The sequence below is a fragment of the Chrysochloris asiatica genome, unplaced genomic scaffold (genome assembly GCF_000296735.1).
Source record: "Chrysochloris asiatica unplaced genomic scaffold, ChrAsi1.0 scaffold00118, whole genome shotgun sequence".
NCBI classification, from domain to species: Eukaryota; Metazoa; Chordata; class Mammalia; order Afrosoricida; family Chrysochloridae; genus Chrysochloris; species Chrysochloris asiatica.
Genome location: NW_006408636.1, coordinates 10015758 through 10036372, shown reverse-complemented (window position 1 = coordinate 10036372; position 20615 = coordinate 10015758). Strand labels below are relative to the sequence as shown.

At 38.8% G+C, this 20615-nt stretch overlaps 1 protein-coding gene and 1 pseudogene across 1 annotated transcript in view; both read right to left on the bottom strand.

Annotated features, from left to right (window-relative positions):
• LOC102839972 (NHS-like protein 2-like) overlaps positions 1-20615 on the bottom strand; it is a 649194-nt gene that overhangs the window by 255148 nt on the left and 373431 nt on the right. The gene's annotated exons all lie outside the window — the stretch shown is intronic.
• LOC102839226 lies at positions 2435-2828 on the bottom strand (annotated as a pseudogene).

Here is a 20615-nt window from a genome sequence, read left to right as displayed (position 1 = left end):
AATGAAGCGGCTGGGGACTTTGGATCCAGAGAGGGAAAGGGACTGTGGGCCGAAAACTGTCGGGGGGAGGAACTTAGGGCAAAGTGTACGGGTTGGGTTTCTAGGATATACCCTTTAGTTGGTTGATGATGCATGGAGGGGATTGGAAACATGGCAATGAGATGATATACGATGGAATGAATGTAAAACTAAAGTTCTCTCATGTAAGCTACCATATAATTCACAATAAAACATTAAAAAAAATAGTCCTTGTCCTCACAAGGATATATTAAATAAATTTAAAAAAGGACATTAAGTAAAAACTAAGGAAATATAAATAAAGTATGAACTTTAAAAAAAAATAAAGAAAGAATAGATATATGCACACTGTTGTCCATCACAGCACTATTCACAATGGCAAAAGGATGGAAACAATCTAAATGCCCATCAATAGAAGAATGGATGAACAAACTATGTTACATACACACATTGGAATACTACACAACATTAAAGAATAATGATGAATCTGTGAAACACCTCATAATATGGATTAACTCAGAAGAATTATGTTGAGCAAAATAAGTCACCCAAAAAAGAACAAATACTGTATGAGACCACTATTATAAATAGTTAAGAAAAGTTTTTCACACTAAAAGAAGTATTATTTGGTGGCTACCAGGGGTGGGTGGGGTTGTTGTTGTTGTTAGGTGACTCATAGTGACCTTATGCACAATAGAATGAAACACTTCCTAGTTCTATGCCATCCTCAAAATTATTGCTATGCTTGAGCTCATTGCTGTTACCACAGTGCCAATCCATCTCATTGGAAGTCTTCCTCTTTTTCACTGACCCTCCACTTTACCAAGCATAGTGTCCTTTTCCAGGGACTAGTCCCTCCCTATAATATGTCTGAAGTATGAGAGAGGAAATCTGGCCACCCTGGCTTCTAAGGAGCATTCTGGTTGCACTTTTTTTGCAACACAGATTGGTATGTTCTTTTGGCAGTCCATAGTACTTTAAATATTCTTCTCCAACACCATAGCTCAAATGCATCAATTCTTCTAAGGTCTTCCTTATTTACTGTCCAACTTTCACATGCATATGAGGTTACTGAAAATGCTATGGCTTCTGTCAGGCGCACCTTAGTCCTCAAACTGACATCCTTGTTTTTCAACACTTTAAAAAGGTCTTGTGCAGATTTGCTTAATGCAATAGGCAAATTTGTCATTTGATTTCTTGACTGCTGCATTGTTTGATTTCTTGATGGCTGCTTCTATGAGTGCTGATGGTTGATACAAGCAAAATGAAGTCTTTGACAACTTCACGATCTTTTCTCCATTTATCTTGATGCTATTTATTGATCCAGTGGTGAGTATTTTTGTTTTCTTTACATTGAGGTGCAACCCATACTGACGGCTGTAGTCTTTGATCTTCATCAGTAAACATTTTAAGTCCTCCATGTTTTCAGTAAGCAAGATTGTATCATCTGCATACTGCAGGCTGTTAATGAGTCTTCTTCCAATTCTGATGCCATGTTAGTCTTCATATAATCCAGTTTCTCAGTTTATTTGCTCAGCATGCAGATTGTATAATATAGTGAAAGAATATACACTAGCACATACCTTCCTGATTTTAAACCATTCAAGATCCCTTCTTTTGTTCAAAAGAGTGCCTCTTGATCTATGTACAGGTTCCTCATGAGCACAATCAACTGTTCTGGAATATCCATTCTTTGTAAATTTTGTCCATATCATGTCATGATCCACACAGATGAAAGTCTTTGCATAGTAAAAAACAAAACAAAACAAAAAAAACACAAGTAAAGCTCTTTTTGGTATTCTCTGCTTTCAGCCAAGATCCATTTGATGTCATAAATTATGTCTCTACTTCTATGTAATTTTCTGTATCCAGCTTGAGTTTGTGGAAGTTCCTTGTAGATATACTATTGCAGCCGTTTAAAAATGATCTTCAACAAACTTTTACTTGCATTGGATATTAATGATATTGTCCAATGACTTCCACATTCCATTGGGTTACCTCTCTTTGGAATGGATACAAACATGGATCTCTTCCAATCAGTTGGCCAGTTAGCTCTTTCAAATTTCTTGGCATAGAAACATGAGTACTTGCATCAGTTTGTTGAAAGATTTGTATCCAGTCAATTCCTGAAGTCTTCTTTTCTGCCAATGCCTCCAGTGCACCTTGGATTTCTTCCTTTAGTACCATTGGCTTTTGATCATATGCTACCTCTTGAAATGGTTGAACATAGATCATTTCTTTTTGGTACTCTGTAGATAACTTCCATCTTCTTCTTTTTTTTTTTTTTTTGCATGGCAAGTTTATTTTTTAAAGGCATATATATAAACAAAGTAAACATTTAATCAGATCTTAAATTTTGCCAAGTATTATCTGTCCTAGAGTTGTTCCATTGAGTTCCAGTTTAATAATTTTAAATTCAGTAATCATCTTCATCAGAGTCTATGACTTTTCTTCTGTTGAATTTAACAGTTGTTTTCTTTTTTGTTTATTGGCTTATTTTTTCAAGGATTTCTATTAAACCTTGTTCTGATACCTTATCACTTATTTGACCAAATCTTGCCAGCTGTATATAAGGTAATTCTCTACCATTTTACTTTTCTCAGGCTTTGTAAGTGTTAAGTTACTTAACCTGGCCAGGACTGACTGATCCAGAACTTGGGCTAAGATACTGTTTCTCATTTCTGTGCTGCATCTCATTCACTTCCTGTTGTGTTGTATCTCCAGGATCCTGAAAGAAAAAAGAACCTGTGCTTTGCCTGCAGTTTGGCCAGCCTCTGCTTCTTCAGAACCTCCAGCCCTTTGTCCACCATGGCTCTGCTGTCTGGGGCGAGTTTAGCAGCTTCAGCTACCTACACCCACCCCCCCATACACACACACACACACACACACACACACACACTTAGAGATCTCAAGACCTTCAGTGCCACTTTCCATCTTCTTTTGATGCTTTTTGTCTCATTCAATATTTCACCCATAGAATCCTTCAATATTGCAAGTTAAGGCTTGAATTTCTTCTTCAGTTCTTTCAGCTTGAGAAATGGTTCTTCCCTTTTCATTTTCTAACTCCAGGTCTTTGCACATTACATGACTATCTTCTTGAGCTGCCTTTTGAAATTTTCTTTTCAGTTCTTTTACTGCCTTTCTTCTATTTGCTTTAGGATCTTTATGCTGCAGAGCATATTTCAGAGTTTCTTCTGACATCCACTTTGGTCTTTTCTTTCTCTCCTGTCTTTTTAATGACCTTTTGATGTTCTTAATATCATCCCATAGCTCTTCTGATCTTCAGTCATTAGTGTCTAATGCATCAAATCTGTTCTTGAGATGGTCTCTAGATTCAGGTAGGATATTTTTAAGGTCATATTTTGGCTCTCGTGGACTTGTTTTATTTAATTTTATTCCGCTTCAGCCTGAACTTGCATGTGAGCAATTCATGGTGTGTTCCAGTCTGCCCCTGGCCTTGTTTTGTCTGATGATATGAAGTTTTTCCACTGTCTCTTCCCACAGAGAGAGGGTAAATTATTGACTAGAGGGTAGACACATATTAACCAGGGTGAAGGGGAAGGCATTATACTATAACAAGATGGTCAAGCAAAAATAATGGTGGCAGGGGAAGATACTGGGAGGAGTACAAGAGTTAAAAGCAACCGAGGTAAGTAATGTTATGAACCCAATTATCCCATAACAGTGATCTATGAGTAGATGCATGGATAGACATGAAATCTGAATGAGTATATAAGGAAGAGTGGAAGTATACCTATAAATATTATATAGACCTAACAGAGGATATATGTACATGCGTATTTACCTTTGCTGCAAATATATTCATGAATATGATGGAGCATTAAAAAAAAAAAAAAAGAAAGAAAAGAAAATACTATGACTTTGGCCATGTGCACTTCAGTCCTCAAAGTGATATTTTTGCTTTTTAACAGTCTTTTGCCACACATTGTTTGATTTCTTGACTGCTGTTTCCGTGGGTATTGATTGTAGATCCAAGTAAAATTAAATCCTTGGAACTTTAATGTTGTTTTAGTGTATCATGATGTTGCTTGGTTGGATTGGTCCACTTATGAGAATTTTCATTTTCTCAATGATCTGTACCAAAGACTTTGAATTTCATCAGTTAGTACCACAACTCCTATTCACTTTCAGCAAGCAAGAGTGTGTCTTTTGCACATCACAGGTTATTAATAAGTCTTACTCCAGTTCTGATGATTTGGTCTTCTTCTATAGTCCAGCTTCTCAGATTTTTTTGCTATCATACAGATTGAATAAATATGGTGAAAGGATACTACACTGATGCCCATCTGTTCTGATTTTAAACCCTAAAGTATTCCCTTGTTCTGTTGCAACAACTGTCTCTTGGTTTTTGTACAGGTTCCACCTGAGCACAGTTCAGTATTCTGGAATTCTCATTTCTTTCTATATTAGCCATAATTTGTTTTGAGCCACACAGTCTAGTGCCTTTGCATAGTCAATAAGACACAGTTAAGTACTGGACTGCTAGCAACAAGGTTAGTGGTTCAAACCCACAAGTTGCTCCTTGCAAACCCTATACAGGGTCACTATGAGATGGAACCAACTTGACAGCACTTAACAACAATGTCAAATATCTTTCTGGTATTCTCTGATTTCAGTCAACTAATGATATCCCTTGTTTTACATCCTCTTATAAATCTAGCTTGGATTTCTGGCAGTTCTTTTGAATTATCTTCAGCACAATTTTAGTTTTGTTCAATAATTTGAGCATTCTGTTGGACCACCTTTATTTGGAATGGGTGCAAACATAGATCTCTTCCAGCTAGTTGGCTTGCCTTCTAAATTTCTTGGTATAGACAAGTATGAACTTTCAACATTGCATATATTTGCTGAAATATCTTGTATTAGTTATCTAATACTGCTATAATAGATACCAGAATTGCATTACTTTTATAAAGAGAAATTTATTCTCACATGTTTAGGCGATTAGAACTCAAATTCAGAGCACTGGCTCTAGGGGAAGATTTTTTTTATCTCTGTCAGCTCAGGGGAAAGTCCTTTCAACATTGGTGGGTTCATTGTCCATTGGAGATCTCCATGTGTTTTGACATCAGTGTTCTCCTGGGTCTAGAAATTTCTCTGCTCTTTGTTTTTCTTTCTTGGTGATTCTAAGAACCCTCCTTCTCTGCTCATTTCTATCTCCTTTTATTTCCTTTAAGATAAAAGGTGATACAGGCCATACCCCAGGAAAACTCCCTTATATTGGATCAGGGCTGTGACCTGAGTAAGGATGTTGTATCCTACCCTAACTCTCTTTCAATTGATTGACTGATCGCATCAGAACACATCATGGGGCATGATTATATCATTGCAAAACTACCAAATAACTTCATTACATAACTTCCAAGCCATTGAAAATTATGGTCCAGTCTAGTTTACACATTTGGCGGGGGGGAGCACACAATTCAATTCATGATACATCTCAATTAATATTCCTTCAATTCCTGGAATACAAAGAGTCAATACACCAAAAAAATTAGTCAATGTTCAATTATTTCAGTAGGTATGATATGATCAAGAACTGATAATATCAAAGGAAGATATCCAAGCTGAACTGATGGTATTGGTATTGGTGCAGAACAAGGCTCCAAAAATTGACAGAATAGGTATGCATCGATGATCTTTTAAAGTTTGATAGTCATGTACTTATTCTGCTGTACATTGGGCTCTAATAATGATTAGAGGAAACAACTTGCTGTTGTTAAGTGCTGTCAAATTGGTTCTGATTCACAGCAACACTACATAGGGTTTCCAAAGAACAACTAGTGGGTTTGAACTGTTAATCTTGTGGTTAGCAGTCCAGAGGAAAAAAATAGTGTATGAAATGTGTAATTTATTGAATATTTAAGGCTAAGAGTAAAATGAATTGATTAAAAAAAAACATAGCTGGTATCTGTAAAGTGGATTGTATAGGATTGCTGTGAAGAAGATAAGCAATAATAGCTTTAAAAAACTTTAGGAGGGCTTCTCTAGTTCTGGTAATGTTCAACTTTTTGACTTGGGTAGTAGCTACACAGGTATGTTTAATTTGTCATAATTCATCAAGCTGCACACATATGATTTGTATTTTTTGGTGTGCATGTTAATAGCCTATAAAAAATAGATTTTCAAAAGTGCTTGATACATATCAGGTCTTTAGTCAAGGAAGCTGAACATTTTGTATTCTGGGCCTAAGTAACTAGAAGAGTGGCAATGCCATTTACACTCAAGAATGTGTATGTGGAGATTTATAGAAAACGTGTTTGGGGAAGATAGGAAACTATGGTATTGTGATTTGGGATGTTTTATTTTTTGTTCTCTGTCCCAATGAGAAATCTAGAATGCTTTCTCAGAGCCAGTATTGATGAATCTTAGCCAAGGGAGTGGAAGCAACCAAAGTTGATTTTAAATTCAATCATACAACCCATAGGCTAAGTACAGAGGCAGGCAGAAGGTAAGAGTGTTGGCCAGGTGCTTCATAATCTTGGGCAGGGTCTAAGTTCTTTGAATCCTGTTTATTTTCAATTTGGCAGTGAAATATATGTACCTACTTGCTCCCTGACAGCCCCATGGTTTACTATGCCAGGAATGACAAATTGAAGAGGAATGGTGTTGCATTCATTGTTAAAAAGAACATATCCAGATCAGTCATGAGGTACAACACTGTCTGTGATAGGATAATATCCATGTGTCTACAGGGAAGACCAGTTAATACCACTATTATTCAAATTTATGCACCAACCACTAAAGCAAGTAATGATGAAATAGAAGAATTCTATCAACTTCTTCAATCTGAAATTGATCAAACATGCAATAAAGATGTATTGATCATGAATGGTGATTGGAATGCCAAGGTTGGGAGCCAAGAGGAAGGATCACTAGTTGGAAAATATGGTCTTGGTTATAGAAAAGAGGCCAGAGATCTCATGATAGAATTCTGCAAAATCAATGATTTGTTCATTTCAAATATCATCTTTAAACAGCATAAGAGAGAACTATGCACATGGACCTCACCAGATGGAACACATAGAAATCAAATTGACTACATCTGCAGAAAGAGATGGCAGAAAAGCTCCATATCATCAGTCAAAACATGGCCAGGGGCAGATTGTGGAACAGACCATCAATTACTCATATGCAAATTCAAACTGAAGCTGAAGAAAATGAAAACAAGTCCACAAGAGCCAAAATATGACCTTGAATATATCCCACCTGCATTTAGAGATCATCTGAAGAACAGAATTGATACATTAAACACTAAAGATGAAAGACCAGAAGAGTTGTGGGATGACATCAAGAACATCATACAGGAAGAAAGCAAGAAGACAATTACTAAGAAGACAAGAAAGAAGGAAAAGGTCAAAATGGATGTCAGAAGAGACACTGAAACTTGCTCTCCAGCGTAGAGATGCTGAAGCAAATGGAAGAAATGAGGAGATAAAAGAGCTGAACAGAAAATTTCAAAGGTCAGCTCGAGGAGATAAAGTCAATTTTTCCATCAAATTTTAAAAGATCTGGAGTCAGAAAACCAAAAAGGAAGAACACGCTCAGCATTTCTCAAGCTGGGGGAACTGAAGAAAAACTTCAAGCCTCAACTTTCATTACTGAAGGAATCTCTGGGCAAATTATTGAATGATGCAGAAAGCATCAAAAGAAGATGGAAGGAATACACAGAGTCACTGTACCAAAAGGAAATGGTTGGTGTTGAACCATATCAAGAGGTACCATACGATCAACAGCCAATGATACTGAAGAAGGAAGTCCAAGGTGCATTGAAGGAATTGGCAAAGAACAAGGCACAAGGAATTGATGGGATACAAATTGAAATCATTCATGAAAGTGAGGCGGCACAGGAGGCACTCACTAATCTATGCCAAGAAATATGGAAGACAACTTTCTGGCCAACTGATTGGAAGAGATCCACACTGTGCCCATTACAAAGAGAGGTAACCCAACAGAATGCGGAAATCTTTGGTCAATATCTCTGACATCCCATGTGAGTAAAGTTTTACCAAACGTAATACAGAAGAGGCTGCAAGCATACATTGACAGAGAACTTCCAGAAGTTCAATCCAGAAACAGAAGAGGACATGGAAGGAGGGATATCACTGCTGATGTCCGATGGATCTTGGCTGAAAGCAGAGAATATCAGAAGGATGTTTACTTGTGCTTTATTGACTACCCAAAGGCTTTCAATTGTGTGGATCATGACAAGGTATGGACAACATCATGAAGTATGAGTATTCCTGAACACTTACTTGTGCTCATGAGGAATCTGTACATGGACCAAGAGGCAGTTGTTTGAACAGAACATGGGAACACTGAATGGTTTAAAATTAAGAAAGGTGTGCAACAAGGTTGTATTCTTTTACCATATTTATTCAACCTGTATGCTAAGCAAATAATCCGAGAAGCTGAGTTATGTGAAGAAAAACATGGCATTAGAATTGGAGGAAGACTCATAAACAACCTGCGATATGCAGATGATACAACCTTGATTGCTGAAAGTGAAGAGGACTTAAAATATTTACTGATGAAGATCAAAGAGCACAGCATTTGGTTTGGAGTGCATTTCAATGTAAAAACAAAAATCCTTGCCACTGGACCAATAAACAACATTCTTATCAATGGAGAAAACATTGAAGTTGTCAAGGACTTCATTCTTCTTGGATCAACCATCAACACTCATGGAAGCAGCAGTCAACAAACAAATCAAGCAATGATTTGTTGCACAAGACCTTTTTAAGGTGTTGAAGAGCAAAGATGTCAGCTTGAGGACTAAGGTGCACCTGACCCAAGCCATGGCATTTTCAATAACCTCATATGCATGTGAAAGCTGGACAGTGAATAAGGAAGACCATAAAAGAATTGATGCTTTTGAATTATGGTGTTGGAGGAGAATATTGAAAGTGCTATGGGCTGCCAAAAGAACAAACAGGTCTGTGTTGAAAGAAGTGTAGCCAGAGTGCTCCTTGGAGGCCAGGCTGGGAAAACTTTGTCTCTCATACTTCAGACATATTGTCAGGAGGGACCAGTCACTGGAGAAGGATATCATGTTTGGTAAGGTGGAGGGTCAGAGAAAAAGAGAAGACCCCCAGTGAGATGGATTGGCCAAGTGGCAGCATCGGTGGGCTCAAGTGTGGCAACGATTGTGAGGTTGGCCCAGGATCGGGCAATGTTTCGTTCTGTTGTGCATTGGGCCACTATGAGTAGGTACTGAATTGATGGCACCTAACAACAACAACAACAACAACACTTTTTCTCTGAGGGTTCTGTGAGCTCAGACTTTCTGAAAGTGTGTTGTTCTATGCACTGATGTTGTTAATTAATGCATCCAGAATGATATGAGCACCCATTTTATTCAAGTCATTATTCTGGTCACAGAAGACACAGGAAGGAGAAGCCTTGGCTGCTTCCCTAAGAGAGCTCCCAAATCTTAGTCTTTCTGTACTTGCCCCTGGGGACTGATAAACCAACACCAAGTTTCAGAGCAGAAGGTTCTCTAGAGACTTGAAAAGGAAACCCTGCTGGAGGTTAAAAATGTACCTGCCTCTAAATGTCTGGAAGTACAGGCAAATTTGTGAAGTAGGTCAAGGCAAGCAAGAAGGAGTGGTGGAGAACTGGAGCATACATGCTGCCCAATCCACTGCCTGTCCCAAAGACATTTACCATCAACTATTTAGAACCTCTGTGCTGCTCCAAACAAACGTATTTGTATTCCACATTCCATCAACAATCCACCAGTTTATTTTCCACCAGCTGTGGTCTCCAATTTTTTTGACTGGGTCCTTATCTGTGAAGTGTATTTTAGGATGAGTACTCGTGTTGCAGGATAATGCACTTGACCGGAAGGTAAGTTTGAACCGCAAGGTTGTCAGTTCAAACCCACCAGCTGCTGCTTGGAAACCCTATACAGGATCGCTATGGGTAGGAACCAACTGGATGGCACTTAACAACAACAGCAACTCTACTGCTAACATCCAGGTCATTGGTTCAAATCCACCAAGTTAAGACAATTATATTACCTACAAGGGAGGATAAAGGGACAAAAAGTTAAACTGATAAAATGATAACACCAGGAAGGGGGGAAAATATATATATATACATATATACAACATATATATGTTGTTGTTAAGTGCCATCAAGTCATTTCCGACCCATAACATCCCTGCATAGGGTTTCCATGGAGTGGCTGGTGAGCTTGAACCGCCAACCTTGCAGTTTGAATGACTTTTGCAGTTCAGCACATTAACCCATAGCACCACACCAGGACTCCACAACATACATATACAACATATATACATACAACAACATATTATATATATATATATATATATATGAGCCCTGGTGTGGCACTGTGGGTTAATGCATCAGACTGCAAAGCCATTTGATCTGCAAGGTCGGCAGGTCAAGCTCACTAGCTTCTCCTTGGAAATCCTATACAGGGTCACTATGGGTCGGGACCGACTCGATGGCACTTAACAACAACATATATATTTGTGTGTGTGTATGTTATTAAGTGCCATCGAGTAAGTTTCAACTCATAGCGGCTCTGTATAGGGTTTCCAAAGAGCAGCTGGTGGGTTTGAACCACCGATCTTGCAGTTCAAATGGACCTTGTGGTCCAGTGCATTATTCTGCAGTGCAACGCAAGGATACATATACATATATTGAAGTCCTGGTGTAGCACTGTAGGATAAGCACTGGACCCCAAGGATGGTGGTTCACACCCACTAGCTGCTCCTCAGAAATCCAGTACAAGGTTGCTATGAGTTGGAACTGACTCAATGACACTTAACAGCAACATATTTAGGTGCTGGCAGACAGAATGATGAGCACAACAGCCTTCAGGAGTTTTCAAAACTGTCAGAGAAGACAGATAACCAAAATACACAACTAGCCAAAGTAAAGACTGTTGTTGTTGTTAAGTGCTGCCAAGTTGTTTCCAACTCATAGTGACCTTATATAGAGTTTCTGAGAAGTGGTTGGTGGGTTTGAACTACCAACCTTGTGGCTAGCAGTCCAGTGCTTATCCTACAATGCCACACCAGGATTATAAAATAAAGACTGTTGTTGTTGTTAAGTGCCGTCAAGTTGGTTCCGACCCATAGTGACCCTGTATAGGGTTTCTGAGGAGCAGCTGGTGAGCTTGAACTGCTGACCTTGCAGTTCAAACAGCTTTACAGTATGGCACATTAACCCACAGCACCACACCAGGACTCCGTAAAATGAAGCCTAGCTTGTACTAAGTGCTATGAAGGAAATCAACATGGTGATTATCATCATGACTAGCGATGGGGTGAACATTGAGAGCTACTTTGAATAAGTGGTCAGAGAAAGTCTTGTTGAGCTTCTGAGGAAGAAAAGAAGCAGCAAAGGGAATAGAAAGTGCCAAGACCACTAGGTAAGAATGACTGATGTTTTAAGCAAAAGAAAAGAGTCCAGTAGCCTGGGGTAGAGTGTTGGATTTTATTTTAAGTGCAATAGAAAACTGTTAGAGAATTTTAAGTAAGCAGGTGTCAAAGAGAATCTGTTCTAAAAATTTAAAAGATAACCATGCCTGTTCTATAGATAATGGGCTGGAGGAGGTTTGAATAGAAATAGAGAAGCCAGGAGACTTGCCTGTTCCGGACAAGAGATGGTGCAGCAGAGTAATGGAAAACAGAAAGAAGCAAACAGCCATGAGATGTATTTAAGTCTGCTAACAGCTCACAATAATGCCTTTATAACACCAGTATTATTCCCATTGCACATATGAGGAAACTGAGGTTGAGAGAAGTTAAATAACTTGTCCAAGATCACACAGCTTGTTAAGTGATGAAAGAAGGATACATCCAGGACTGCTTGGCTTCATTCCCATCCTACTCAGAATTCTGTTTCATGCTCCTGGGAAGCACTCAGCAGAACAATGCAGATTCTTCCTGTTTCAATCTTGAAAATCATGGGACATGCTAAACAAAGAAAAGCGATTGAGGACTATTTGACCCAGCAACCCACCAAGGATATATAAGTGATTAAAACAGTCCATCTCTCCAATTTTCATAAACAAGCTGAGTTCACCAGAGCTCTAAGGGAAAAACCATTTTTTTCTGTTAGAAGGGAGGGAGGGGGACATGAAGAAGATGGTAATGGCATATTCAGAAGCAGAAAAATAAAAAGCTACCAACTTGTGCCTTCAAAAAAAATCCAGTGGCACAGACCAAGACAGGGGAAGTGACTTGCCAAATCCCTTCTCACAGCCCCCAAAGTTATCTGTATGAAAAAGAAGGTGGAATCGTCCCTGCCAAAGACATGAAGTCCTTTACAGACCACTTAAGTTAGCAAAGCCTGTCACTATGCAAAGCACAAGTGCAGGAATGTTGCCATGGCAACGGACAGCTGGTTGCCAGAATCAGCACAAGGCCTCACCAGAGAAGCCCAAGCCTGTGGGGGCATCTCCGTGGGGCTGGATTACAAGGGAAGCGGAAGTTCCCTTGTAATCCATAGCGCCCCTGTATAGGGGTTCTGAAGAGCGGCTAGAGAGCCTGAACCACCAGACTTGCGATTCAAACCATCTTTGCAATCTAGCACACCTACCCACAGCGCCACACCAGGACTCCCCCTCCAAGGTTACTAGGGTTTAAAGCTTGTGTCTTCAGGAAATATTACCTGTTGGTACATAAACTTAACTTCCAGAAAACATATCACTCTAGGTTGGCATGTCCCTTTTCCCTGGTTCTACCATGGAGGAATTCCCCAATCTTCCCCTTCTTTTTTGAGTGACTGGATAGTGCTTGAACTCGGAAACATCCAACCTCTGTAAAACAAAACTCTCCTATGTTGTAAGTGTGGGAGGACACAAAAGTCTGGCAAGAGAAAGTGACTTGCTGAAAGTTGCACAACCTTGGTAGTGTCAGGGTCAGAATACAGCTTTCCTGATTTTTGGTATAGTGTGAGTTTCACCATACTATAATTTTTTACGGAGCTCTGGTAGCTTAGTGGTTACGAATCAGGCTGCTAACCTCAAGGTCGGCAGTTCGAAACTACCAGAAGTTCTGCGGGAGAAAGATGAGGCAGTCTGCTCCTGTAAAGATTTACAGCTTTGGAAACCCTATGTAGGGTCACTATGAGTCAGAACTGACTCCACAGTACTTAACAACACCAACAACTGGAGGGGGAGGAAGTGAATCAACAATAATGGGACCTCTCTAGTTACCTAATTCTTTGTTGGGATCTTTTTCTTATTATTGTTGTGGTGACATATATATAACAAATTATTTGCCATTTCAAACATTTTTTTATGTGCACACTTCAGTGATATTAATTATGCAATATCATCACCCTTAAGAAATACCTCTTCATGCCCCACCACCACCACTAGCCCTTGGCAACCAACAGTAAAATTTGGTCTCTAAGTACTTGCCTGTTCTAGATATTTCATAAAAGTGGAATGACAATAATTGTTATTTTGCATTTGACTTATTTCACTCAGCATAATGCATTCACTGTTTCAGTAGTTATCATAATTTTATTTTTCTTTATGGGTGAATATTCCATTCTATATATATACTACATTTTGTTTGTCCATTCATTTCTTGATGGACACTTGGATTGTTTCCACTTTTGGCTATTGTAAATTATGATGCAATTAATATTGGTGAAAAAGTATATTTGAGAACCTGCTTTCAGTTTTGGGGGCTGTCTTGGTATGGTGCTGTAGGTTAATGTTCTAGATTGCAAGGTCGGTTTGAACTGTAATATCAGTGGTTCAAGCTCACCAACCACTTCTTAGAAACCCTATACAGGGTCACTATGAGTCGAAACTGACTTGATGGTACTTAACAACAACAACATACTAAGGTTAGCTAAAAAGTATTCTATTAGACCAGAAGAGTTGTGGGATGACATCAATAATATCATACAGGAAGAAAGCAAAAGGTTATTAAGAAGACAAAAAAGAAGAAAAAGACCAAAATGGATGTCAGAAGAGACTCTGAAACTTGCTGTCTAGTATAGAGATGCTAAAGCAAATGGAAAAAAAGTGAGGAGTTAAAAAAGCTGAATAGAAAATTTCAAAGGGCAGCTTAAGAAGATAAAGTCAAATATTATAATAAAATGTGCAAAGATCTGGAGTTAGAAAACCAAAAGGGAAGACCATGTTCAACATTTCTCAAGCTGAAGTAACCGAAGAGAAAAAAAATCAAGCCTCGACTTGTAATATTGAAGGATTTTATGGGCAAAATATTAAATGATTTAGAAAGGATCAAAAGAAGATAGAAGGAATACACAGTCACTGTAGCAAAAACAAAAGACCGATGTTCAACCAAAAGGCAGCATATGATCAAAAGTCAATGGTAATAAAAGAAGAAGTCCAAGGTGCAGTGAAGGCATTGACAAGGAACAAGGCTCCAGGAATTAACAGAATACAAATTGAAATCATTTAAAACATCGATGCGGCACCGGAGGCAATCACCCATCTGTGCCAAGAAATTTGGAAAGCAGCTACCTGGAAATCTAATTGGAAGAGATCCATATTTGTAGCCTTTCCAAAGAGAGGTAACCCTCCGGAATACGGAAATCATTTGAGAATATCATTAATGTTGCATGCAAGCAAAATTTTGCTAAAGATAACTAAAAAATAGTTGCAACAATAATTGACAGGAAACTGCCAGAGGTTCAAACCGGATTCAGATGAGGATGTGGAACAAAGGATATAATTGCTGTTGTTAGATGGATCTTGACTGAAACAGAGAATACCAGAAAGATATTTACCTATGTTTATTGACTGTACAAAGGTTTTCTATTGTGTGGATCATGCCAAGCTATGAGCAACATTTCAGAGAACGAGTATTCTGGAACACTTAATTGTGCTCATGAGGACCTGTACATAGACAAAGAAGCAGTTATTCAAACAGAACAAGGGAACACTGGTTTAAAATTAGGAAAGTTGTGCACCAGCGTTGTATTCTTTCCCCATACTTACTCAATCTGCATGCTGAGCAAATAATTTGAAAAAAAATGAGAACTAATTAACAACCTGCAATATGCAGATGATAAACCTTGCTTGCTGAAAGCAAAGAGGACTTAAAATGTTTACTGATGAAGATCAAAGACCACAACCTTTGGTATGGGTTGCACCTCAGTGTACAGAAAACCAAAATCCTCACCACTGGACCAATAAATAAATAACATCCATATAAATGGAGAAAAGATTGAAGTTGTCAAAGGCTTCATTTTACTCAGATCAACCATCAACACTCACAGAAACAGCAGTCAAGAAATCAAATGACGTGTTGCAAATCTGCTGCACAAGACCTCTTTAAAGTCTTTAAAGTCAAGAGCAAGGATGCCAGTTTGAGGACTAAGATGCACCTGATCCAAGCCATGGTATTTCCAATAACGTCATATGCATGTAAAAGCTGGACAATGAATAAAGAAGACCACAGAAGAATTGATGCATTTCAGTTATGGTGTTGGAGGAGAATATTAAAAGTATCATGGACCACTAAAAGAACAAACCAATCTGTATTGGAAGAAGTGCAACCAGAATGCTCTTTAGAAGCCAGGATGGACAGACTTGGTCTCTCATACTTTGGACAGATTATTAGAAGGGATAAGTCCCTGGAGAAGGACATCATGCTTGGTAAAGTGAAGGGTCAGCGAAAAAGAGGAAGACTCCCAGTGAGATGGATTGGCACAGTGGCAGCAGCAATGGGTTCAAATGTAGCATGATTGTGAGGTTGGCGCCATGTTGAGCATAGGATCGCCATGAATTGGTAGTGACTAGATGGCACTCTGGTAGAATAGTTGTTATGAATCGGGCTGCGAACCCCAGGGACAGCAGTTCGAAACTACCAGCTGTTCCGCGGGAGAAAGATGAGGCTTTCTGCTCCTGTAAAGATTTACAGCCTCGGAAACCCTGTACAGGGTCGCTATGGGTTGGAATCGACTCCACAGCACATAACAACAACAACAACAAGATGGCACCTAACAACAACAACGATATTCCTTGTGTGGCACTGTAGGATAAGCTACAACTAACAAAAAGATTGATAGTTTAAATCCATCAGTCATTCCTCAGAAACCCTTACAGGGTTTCTGTGAGTTGGAACCAAGTAGATGACATTTGACAACATTATATATATAGTCTTTTCTATAATAAATTATAATAAACAATATAATAAATAATAAAATAAATAATATAATAAATTACATTTTATATTATATATTATTATAGAAAAGACGTTGCATGAAAAGGAAGAACAGACAGAAGTGGTGTTGTAGAGTCAGAATGGGTGGTGTCATTCCTTGAGCTAGGGGATCCTGGAAGATGAGTAGGTCAGAGGGGTAGGAGAGGAGCTCAGCATGAACACAGCGACTATGAGGTGCCTCTGGGAGTGGCTGTCCAAGAAGCAGTACATATATGTAGTCTGGATTCAGAAGAGGTACAGGCTGAAGATACAAGTGAGGTAATCACTGGCTTTCAGGAGTATATGAAGACAAAGAGTTGATGAAATGGTCCAGTGTGAGTGGGGAGAAGGGAAAGGAAGGAGCATAATATTCAACTTTATGTTATGAATTTTTGTGTCTCTCCCTTGCTCTACAGTAGCAACCTTCTTGATGCACTAGTCCAACATGTATGAAGCTCCCTCACATGCAGGTGCTTCTGCAGTGTGGTCGACAAAGAGGATACACATCATTATCATGCATGTTGTTGTTATGTACCATCGAGTCTCTTCCAACTCATAGATACCCTGTATAGGGTTTCCAAGGAGTGGCTGGTGGGTTTGAACTTAAGATCTTGTGGTTCACAGTCCAGTGCCGATCCTACAGTGCCCACACAAGGAGTCTATTATGCATAGGATCTTAGTAATCCAGTTATGAGGATTTTCTGGGAAAATAATTTGATAGCCCAACAGGTCATAAAGAATTAAGAGGCAGACAGGTAAAGTCTTTAGGCAGTGGGAAACTGTCAAGCCCATGGCAACAGATAAAAGCTTTCAACATTTAAAATTTTTCACTTGAAATTTCAAATTTTATCTTTGGTACTGTCAGCTGTTTTCCTTGAAGTGACAGGTTCACTTGTTCATTTTGAGAAAATGTCTGCCAAATATCTAAGCCTGAATAACCATAATTTATTATTCAGTCAGTCTTTCATGTAAAAAACAATGTTTCATAGAAAAGAGGACCATTGAGTTCAAATTTCAAACATGCTTTCCCTTGAGACAATCACCATAGTTCAGAATGCAGCAGAAGTGCATTATGTGTTCTTTCCACTCCATCTCATAGAATATTAAGGGCTAAGATTTAATAATAAGATTAACAATTTTCATTGTTTTATCAAAGTTATTCTTAAGCAAAACTGGTTTTTCTTTTTCTTTAAGTGAGACCCTGTGTGGTGATAAAGAATACAATGGCTACTATACAGGTTGGTGCCACTGTCTGAATTCACACCAAGGTACCAGGAATTTTACCATCAGTAAACATCAACATAGTGAAAAGGCAAACCAGCAAACATCTTAGTATTATTTTGAAAATAGTCTTGATGTTGTAGACCACTTAAAAGGGTTGTTGTTGTTAAATGCCGTTGAGTGGGTTCTAACTCATAGAGACCCTGTATAGGGTTTTCAAGGAGTGGCTTATGAGCTTGAACCACCACAGCACCACACCAGGACTCCCCTTAAAAGGGTATGTATGGACAACTCTTAGCAGTTTGTGGACCACACTTTTGAGAACCGCTGGCTTAAAGAAATTCTTACATAGATTCATAATGGGCAAGTTAAGGAAGGTTTCATTGCAGCATTAAATTTGATCATAGGGAGTTGGAGGGATCAAGATTTCTTAGTGAAATGGATAAGTAAAATGTGGCAGATACAAGCTATGTCAGAATTGACAACCTAGATATGCATCTATATAGCAACACAGAGAGATTTACAACCAGAGTGTATATGTTAATAAACAATGAAAGAAAGGGAGGGTGAGAATGATTGCACAACTTGAAGAACGTAATCAGTGCCATTGGACTGTACATGCAGAAATTGTTGAACTGGTGCATGTTCTGTTGTGTATATTTTCAACAAAAAAATATTTTAAAAACCTAGAGTATTGAGGAAAAATGAAATAGAATATGATCTATGGGTCAATACCATTTATGTAAACAAAAAGCACAAACATACATAAAACACTACATATTTTTGGAAGACACCTAATATCTCCACAAACACACACTGTAACAATTAGGGTTCTGCGTCAACTTGATTAGACCAGGATTTCCAGTGGTTTAGCAGCTGAGATGTACTTATTTCCATGGTGATGAAACCTAATACAAGTATAGTTAACTCTGATGATTGGTAATGAGCAGCCAATCAATTTAAAGGATATTTCCTTGGGGGTATGGCCTGCTCCCAATATAATGGGCATGGAGGAAAAACTCTCCTGTCTTCCCCTGGGGACCTAGGGACTTTACAATTGTAAGCCATTTCCTAGATAGAAATGTCTCTTTATATATATGTTTTGCTGGTTTGTTTCTCTAGTAAACCTGGCCTAAGACACACACCAACCTGTTAAGAGATGGTGGTTATGAAAGGATCAGAGTGGGGGTTGGAGATGAAGAGAAAAAAAAAAGTTTCAGAGCTTTGCATGGATAGGTGACAATATGTTAAACAGTGTATTTAACTATGCCCTTTAGTGCACATAAGGACAAACTGAATGGGAAGCAAGAAAAGAGGAATGGATTGCTGGAGAGAGGTCCAAGGAAAGGAGCAGACGGATATCTGCTTTTAACCTCTTAGAGATCGATACTTAACATGCTTTAAGGAGCTCTGGTAGCATAGTGTTTATGAATCTGGCTGTGAACCTTAATGTCAGCAGTTCGAAACTACCAGCCGCTCCAAAGGAGAAAGATGAGGCTTTCTGTTCCCGTAAAGATTTACAGCCTCGGAAACCCTGTGCAGGGTCACTATAAGTCGGAACCGACTCCACAGTACTTAACAACGACAACAACATGCTTTAGCCTGAGTTATCATTGGCCTCCTGGTATCTGAAATCCACAGAAAATGCCAGAAAGGTGGAGGAGGGCACCAGAGAAACTCCTACTTGCTAGCTCCCATTTTCTCTAGGAAGTTGGAAATAAGGTCGTTGCCTAGAAGTAGGAAGTGGTATGCAGTTGGTGCTTGAAGCAACAAGGAAGGTGTGGAGCAGCTTCCATAGAGATTGCTGTTATTAAGCACCATCCAGTTGTTTCCAGCTCATAGCAGCCCTGAATAGGATTTCCAAGGAGTGGCTGGTGAGTTTGAACCGCTGACCTTGTGGTTAGCAGTCCAGGGCTTATCTTACAGCACCACACCAGGAGTTCACAAAGATTGGAAAGAAGTAAAAGTAGTTCTAGACAGCACTGATGGCTCAGTTTGAGATGGATTGGAGAGAAATTGAAGAAATGAATGCCTGGTGGCCTCTATTTTTCATTAATTTATTCAGTCAATAAACTGACCAACAAATCTTTATGGAGTGCCAAGAACCTTGCAAGGTGCTTGGGATATAATGGGGAATAAAACAGGTATCCTGCCCATCCTTTTGGGCCTGTAAGTCTAGTGGTTATGTGTGTGGGTGGGGGAGGGGGAGAGGACATTAAATAAGTATACAAACTCATATATAATTAAACCATGTTGACTGAAATGAAGGAAGGTCACAAGGTTCTGGATATTAGTTAGGTGTGATGTGGATGGAAACAAAGATTTCCATCTTTGTTTACAGTAGCTGTGTTGTGCACTATGGGTTGTTGTTGTTAAGTGCCGTCGGGTTGGTTCCGACCCATAGTGAACCTGTACAGGGTTTCTGAGGCTGTAAATCTTTACGGGAGCAGAGAGCCTCATCTTTCTCCCACGGAGCGGCTGGTAGTTTTGAACTGCTGACCTTGTGGTTCGCAACCCAATTCATAACCACTAAACTACCAGAGCTCCTTGCACTATGGGTACTTCATACTTATTTGACCACTCTCCTATTACAGAACATTTAGATTATTTTCCTTTTCTCTCCACTTCATAACCAATATTTTTGATACATATCTTTGTACATGCCTCTTTAGACTCATGTTTATTCCCTTAGCATACATTTCTAAAGTATAATTGCCAGGTCAACGGGTATACACAATTTTTAGTTTTTTGAAACATATTGCCAAAGTATCTTTCAGAAAGATTGTACCAATCTACATAGGAAAAAGTCTGCTTTTAAAAAAGGACAAAGGTTAACAGTGATGATTAGACTGAGGTGTTGAAATTTCTGTAAAGTTTTTTTTTTCCTTTTCTGCATTAAATCTTTTGTCATTTCGTACCTTATAGCCACTCTTGTATATGTGTTTGTTACTCATTTAAAACATGTTTGAATAGTTAACATACACATGTGACATAAATTTTAAAGAGTAAAAGTGGAAATTCAGAGAAACGTATCTTCTAGTCCTCTAGCCTCTTAGTTTCCTTCCATGGAGGTAACCACTGTTCCTAGTTTCTTGGTTATCCTACAGAAATGTTCTATGTATATATTAAAAATATTAAATGGAAGCATCTTATTAAGCAGTCCTGGTATGGAATCATTAAGCACTAGGC